We start from the raw sequence: 7,013 nt of genomic DNA, 5'->3' as shown, positions 1-7,013 counted from the left end.
GAAATGAGAAAAACGGTATTCATTAACTGATTAAGTTGTGTTTTATATTGTTCTTGAAAAACTAATCAGTCACGGCTGCACAATGAACCCATTCATGTTTTACAGCAGGTAGCCACTCCTCTCTCTTGCAGGTACTGCGTACCCTCGCTAAATCTTTTAGGGGTACACAGTACCCTGCCGTACCCCCTTATTTTCACCCATGCTTATATTTAAATACCGTAACGTTATTGGCACACAGGTAGAGAAGGAGCTCGGAGACTGTTTAGCCAATCAGGACATCATGACACCCCCATATGACCAGGGGTGCCATATGGGGGGAAAGTTAGGACAATTCCAAGGGCCCCTGACCGACGGGGCCCTCCAACATTTTTTTTATTTTTACAGAAATTGAAAAAAAATGGGGGTCTTGACAATTACAAAATAAATCATATAGTGTTTTTAAAATTGCTTTAGCAGTAAAAAATAAATGTCACCCCTCCCAGGCCAAAAAGCACACATCCATATTTTCACTAAACTCCCCCCTGGATCTGCATGAAATGGTGTCATTCCTGCTTAGCGCACTTGTGTGACGGTGTTCAGTAGCAGCCAGTAGAAGGCAGTTCCTATGCTGCCAAGAAAAATTATAAAGTCAGGTTTTAAAAAAGTAGAGAAATAGAGAGAGAAAAAGACAAGTGTCACTTTTTTTTCTCCAAGAAAGGTGAGTAGACTGTGTGAGGTTGTCGACCATTTAGCATAGTTAGCTTAGTGACAGACTATGGTTTGCCTCCATTTCACCAGCATTTAATGAATGAAGGAAATAATTTAACAATATATTCATATATTTAACTTGTCCCTGTACCTCTTACCACACTTAACAACAGGTGAGTCAGTCAGCAGCAGCTCTAGCCTCGATACCAACATAACCCCTAGCCCATGTCCCAGTGAAAAAGGTGAGCAACACTGTGTTCAATGACAAGCTATTTAGCATCATTACAGGGAGTCTGTGGATTTTTCCTGTCTCTCTGACATGGTGACAACAAATACAGAGAAAACATATTTTTGTATTAATGTTCTACCCCTTGAATGAAATGCAACTACATAACATTTTTTGAGAAGTCTGGATTGCTTGGATTGCACTTTGCAATATATACAATTGCAATACAATTGCCCACTGTTGCTGGTGGGGAGATACATTTCAATGAGCTAAAACTAATAAAAAATTAAGCAACTTGTTTGAATGCAGTATGTGGACTGATGCATGTAAAATTTGCGAGCACTAAATATTGTGCTGTATCAGTATTGGACCAATGAAAGTGACGCTTTTGATGGGTCTATTTGGGTCAAATAGACTCAAGAAACTGTAACAGCAGCTGCGAAGGGGGGCCCAATTTAAATTACATTTTTTGTCATGAGGCCCAAGATTCCTGGTGGCGCCCCTGCCTCCATCCTTCTCCGACTTCCACCACCAGTGTACGGACTTTGAAGGAAGACATCTGTGATGAACCGAGTTTAAAAAAAAAGGAGTCACGGGATATATTAGAAAAATAGTTTTTTTTCCCCCAAATATTTATAAATGACAAAAAGATCATCTGAGCTCATAAAAGAGGCCGAGAAACAAAACTGAACTCAGGCCTATCACCCCCTATCACCCCTTCCCCTTGTGCCTAGCAGAGGTTTTCGTATTTAAATGAAGTTGCTGAGTGCCATGGAAATGCAAATCAACTGTTGAGCACCACCTTTTGACTCTTATCCATTTTGTAGCTAATCCTTTTTAATTTCTGTTCACCATAAAGAAGTATGTTTGGAGAAAACAATCTATCTTATCCATTAAATATATATATTGCATGTGTGTTAGGAGCACTGAAAAACTTAGTTTTGGTTGAATTGATGATATAAAAGAAGAATATGCATGAATACATACAATAGACTTTTGTGAAACGTGATCTTACTTTTAACATTCCTCCTATCTGAAGATTTATCTTGTGATGGGAGGAATTGCACAACTTAATCAAACATAATAATAAAAACCATGTTCCAGAGTGGTAGATTGTACATAAAGTATTTTTGTGAATAATATTCAAACTAATGTTAATGTTCACTGATTGCTTTTAAGACTCAGAGTCATGCTATATTGGAGTGATAGTGGTCATTCCACATCACAATACAGGACTTAAGAAACTACAGATTTTCAGTATTCAGTTGCTTAACTCTCAAGTTTAAATTGAAGAACAAAATGGTTGAAAGTTTGTGATACCTTCTGATAGAGTATAAACATTTGTATTCTTTTTTTTTTAAAGTTTTGTTAAGCATTAAATATAACTCACGGATTATGAATCATATTCTGTATAAACTAAAAAAGAAGACAGCTCAAAGTAGAATTGAGTAAATAAACACATAATTCATTATAATAAAAATAAAATACATTGTCACGTAACTTTTGAAAAAATAACTTTTAGAATGTTTTTTTTTTCTGTCAACTTTCGTTTAACACTCCAGTCCAGTTGGTGGCAGTAATTCGCTTTCATAGTCGCCATTAAACTCCAGAGGAAGATTTACACTGGTGGTAACGAGTGCTAACTGCTACACCCAACATGTGTGTTGTGTGAAATGGTGGGAAAAGTCCTATTTCACGGAGTTACCTTTTCAGCATCGTTTTGATATTAAGCAATGTTCCGGCGGAAAACAACAGATGACACCGCGGTGGTCCAACAAGACCGAACTCACGGTAAGAAAGCTTTTATAAATAACACGTGGAGCGAGACCAGTTGCTTTGTTTGTTTCTTACAGAAAGCGGTCTGTCGTTTTCTTAATGCCGAAACAAGTGTAGGGTGAGATTTTGTATTGTAATCTCTATTACATGTGATGTTCTGAACTATTAAAAATACTCGCATCTTCTTTGATTTTTTCAGACCTGAAAAATGGCCAAGCAGAACCAGCCAGACCTCAGACCACGGTGCCGAGGAGCTCTTACGGAGTCCACCAGGACCAAGACAGATTCAGTAAGTTATGATTTCACATTTAGTGAATAGTGAACACTCACATATTTGTAAGGAAAACTGATCTTCGCGTTATTTTATTTATTTTGTTGTAACTCAGTACAACAAGGCAGAGTGTGGAAAACAGTAAAGATCTACAAAATGGCGGACGGAGGACGGATGTGAGGACGAAGTCATGAAGCCGGTATGTATAATCACTGTGTTGATTCCCGACTGTATGATGGTTGGTTGAGAATAATTTTAACTTATTTACTTATGTATTTTTGAGAAAGCGATATATTTGGTACAATGTTTTTTTAATTTTACATTTATTTCCACAGACTCCACAGAATGAGAGTCACATTTGTGTCAATCAGACTCTTCTGGAACGTTCTGATGTCCGTGATGAGGACAGAGATGCAACTGTGTGAGTATCTACCATTTTAGAATGTTGATATTTTATGCTTCAACGTTGTTTATGTACATAATGTAATTATGCTATGTATTGACAATGCACAAAAATGTTTTCCAGCTGCATCCAGGACCTACTGCCAGTCATCCAGATGTAGCTAAAGAAAGAAGCAGGTCAGATTTATTACTAGAGATGTCACAATTGCATCAAATGCATCAGTTTTGCATGCATGTTTGTATATATGTGTGTATGAATGCAATCAGCAGTGAAAAGAAAAATAACATTACATTTCCTTAAGAAGCTGTAACATTTTGGGACAAGATGGTGTACAATAATTTTAATGTAGCCTCAATGGTTAATGACAAATCACTTAAGTACTCTTATCAATGTTTTGTTAAATATCATGTTTATTCACATGATATTCAGGAGTTGATACTTTACCACATAGCCATAGTTTTCAATGACAAATGGATTACACCTCCCTGTATTTGGTGTTTCTAAACCAAGACACTTAAAATGTCAGTATAGTTTCAACAATATGTTTTCATAAAGATTCTTTATGACTTAATGTCTGTTCTGTGTCAACAGCTGCTGGAGGCGAGGGAGAGCGTCCTGGCAGCAGAGGAGATTTCCTTTTGGGAAGGTGTCACCTTTGACCTCATGTCTGATGAAGAGGATGGCGTCTTCGAGGGTGAATCAGGCTGGATTGTGAGACCACCAAGTTTCCGCAGCCAGGAGCTCGACAACCTCTGCTCCAAACTACAGGAGAGACTTGAAGCTAACCCTAAATACAGCATGTTGCGTCATAAGCATTTGTATGTTGGATCATGCTCAGAAAGAAAGCCACCACCACACGGCCCAGAAGTAGATAAGCATTTTGTGCTGTAATCTATTTATTTATTTATTTTTTTTTTAACTGAAGTTTTTTTTTATTTATAGATGTTATTTTATGTGTGGTTTCTTTTATTTGTAGATGTGTTTTATATGCATGTATGTACATATTTCTTTTTCAACAAAAATTAAAAATATAAACTTATGCCTTGTGCTTGGTGTATTTTATTTCTGGGTTATTTTTTATAATTTATTAGGGAGGGGCTTAACCAGGCCTTTAATTATAAAGGTCTAGATCAGTGTTTCTCAACCTTTTTCGGGCCAGCGCCCCCCTAGCCTTTATCCAGGTCCCTCACCGCCCCCCACCAAAGAATTTGTAGGCTACTTGCACTGAAAATTATTTTATTATTAATGTTATCATTATTGTAGATGTTTTGAATCGGCGCACCGATTATGTTTTCCCGTACACTTCAGCGCGCCTTACGCTCCTTCACCTCGCTCACATAACGGGGTTAATGTAGTCAGTTTTGCCCTAAACGTATCGGTGTCTGGAGGAGGGGGGCTGGGGGGAGAGTCAAGCATATGTTTCTACGCTCCTTCGTGGGGGGGATTTGTTTTCGCATCCACATGAATAATGTGTAGTTGCGCCCCTACCCATGGCACTTCAACAATATTATTTTACCTTTTATCTGGAAATAGTGTCTATTTATTCTTGCCATACAGTCTCTGTATTAATTATTGCTCAAAAGGTCTTGCCATACCAGTTCATTCCTCTTTTTACTTTAGGTTCTTAGTTTATTCTTGCATTTTGTTCTTCATTCATTTCCATTTAGTTTCCTTTGATTAGTTTTATCCTCTCTTGGTTTATCGCTATGTCCATTTTAGTTTCTTTCCTGTTACTACATTTATTTTATTGTTTATTGACCATCAGTAATCTTCACTCATCACCTGCTGCGCCTCCTAATCATCATGTGTTTCACATCATGTGTTGATTTTTCACTGTTCAGCATCGAATTCTCTGTTTTTATGCCATAATTCAACACAATCTAGTTCTTCGCTCCGTTTTGCCCGCTTCTCATGTTTCAGAGTTTTGGGCAACGTGCGCGGCATTTTTTTATTTATTTTTTTTATTTTTATTTTTTAACTCCCTAAGGTGCAGGGCGGTCGGGAAACATCGATGGGGGAAAGGCAGACTGACATAAACCTTTTAAAACAACAGAAAGAATTTCTGCATTCAGATTATTGAAATTTAAAAGTGCTGTGTTGTTTTATCACCCCCGTTTCATACCGGACCACTTACAGCACCGTGTTAACGCTATAAAATGAACGCTCTCTATCGTGGTATCAGCCATGGAGGGATTTCTTTATTTAAATGGGTTCATTTTTCAGAGGGATACAAAGTCGTGATTTTAGTAATTACATGTTTATAAGAACAATTTTCTGTTGTCCTTCCATGGTAGCGGGCAGCTTTCAAACGGAAATAAAAAAACTTTTTAATATAAATTGCTGCTTTGACATGATCACAGAACTGCCAAAACGTAGCCTACATAAATACCAGACAAAGTGAATCACAGCAGCGTCATCAGCCGGTGTAACGCTGAACTTATGCGGAGCCATGAAGCTACAAACACTGAATAGAAGAAGAGCTGCCATTGATACAGTTACAGCTAAACATAATTTAATTTTACACAATACAGTTTTACCAAGTTGCTCAAAGTCTAAACTGGTGTTGTTGTGGATTTAAGGTGTAAATTTTACCTTCGACCAAACGCCCCCCAAAGGCATCCCAGCGCCCCCCTTTTGTAAAAAATATCCGCCAGCGCCCCCTGCCGTCCTCTGAACGCCCCCTGGGAACCGCTAGTCTAGTGTGTCAAATAGGGAGATATCTACCAACCAATCACGTGTAAGTAATGAATTGTGATGTCATAGTTTTTTCATCCAATGACTGACAATTGATGTGGGTTTCCTGTTGCTATTCACATGTTAAGTAGAGTCGTTAAGCTGTTAACAACTCCCCCCCCCCCTCCGCACCTCAACACCCCTCCTCCCCCCTTGTAGGATTCCGCATTCGACAGCATTCAACTGCGGCCGGCGAAACTGTCAATTGCTGTCGATATCTGTCGCTGACTAGCTGCATTTGCGTCAGAATACAGGGTCAAAAATCCGACTTTTCGTCTAGTGTGTGCTTATCATCTGAGGTAATATATTTTATTAACTTTTTTAAGAATATATTTTTAAAATATAAATTTGGTTAAAAAATAAAAAAGGGGTCAAAATGAAATAAAAATATGCCTCATCTATATGGTTTAGTAGAATAATTTCACTCAGATTTTGAGTTAAGGGGGCACACGATTTGGAAGCTATTGAAGAAAACATTTAAAATATTGAATATGACAAACATTTTATAGAGGATAGTGTGCCTCGTTTAATAGCATGAATTGCCACTTTTTTGTATTAGTTGGTCACAAGACAAAGCATTTATTTACAGGAGTGTTCGGAAATTGACGGTCCCGATGTGAACCTCCAAGCGCTTCAGGAGGCATCAGTAGAGAACAGCTGGCCGAAATTAGCGTTCATAAATCGGGTCAACCTTGAGCTGAACGCTCCTTACTCCGCGGAGGGCGAATATCCAGTAACCAATTTGCAAAACAACTTTGCTGCGGCCGTTAATACAATGACAACACCAGTGTTCTGACTAGTTTGTTTTGGTCTGTGGGCTGCAAACATGGCGCCGAGCAACGTAAACGTCATACGCTGTGACATCAGCTCCAAAGTTCTATAACTGTACAACTAAGTTTGACTAAACACCCAAAAAT

At 38.2% G+C, this 7,013-nt stretch overlaps 1 long non-coding RNA gene across 1 annotated transcript; it reads left to right on the top strand.

Annotated features, from left to right (window-relative positions):
• Positions 1-715: 715 nt before the first annotated feature.
• Positions 716-4,802, top strand: LOC145549469 (uncharacterized). Its single transcript, XR_014085461.1, has 4 exons — positions 716-3,159; positions 3,296-3,381; positions 3,487-3,539; positions 3,955-4,802. It is a non-coding gene; the product is annotated as an uncharacterized LOC145549469 (long non-coding RNA).
• Positions 4,803-7,013: the final 2,211 nt, after the last annotated feature.

This window comes from Poecilia reticulata, chromosome 20 (assembly GCF_904066995.2).
Source record: "Poecilia reticulata chromosome 20, P_reticulata-male-v2, whole genome shotgun sequence".
Taxonomy (NCBI): Eukaryota; Metazoa; Chordata; class Actinopteri; order Cyprinodontiformes; family Poeciliidae; genus Poecilia; species Poecilia reticulata.
Note: the sequence above shows the minus strand (reverse complement) of the source record. Positions and strands in the feature narration are given on the sequence as shown.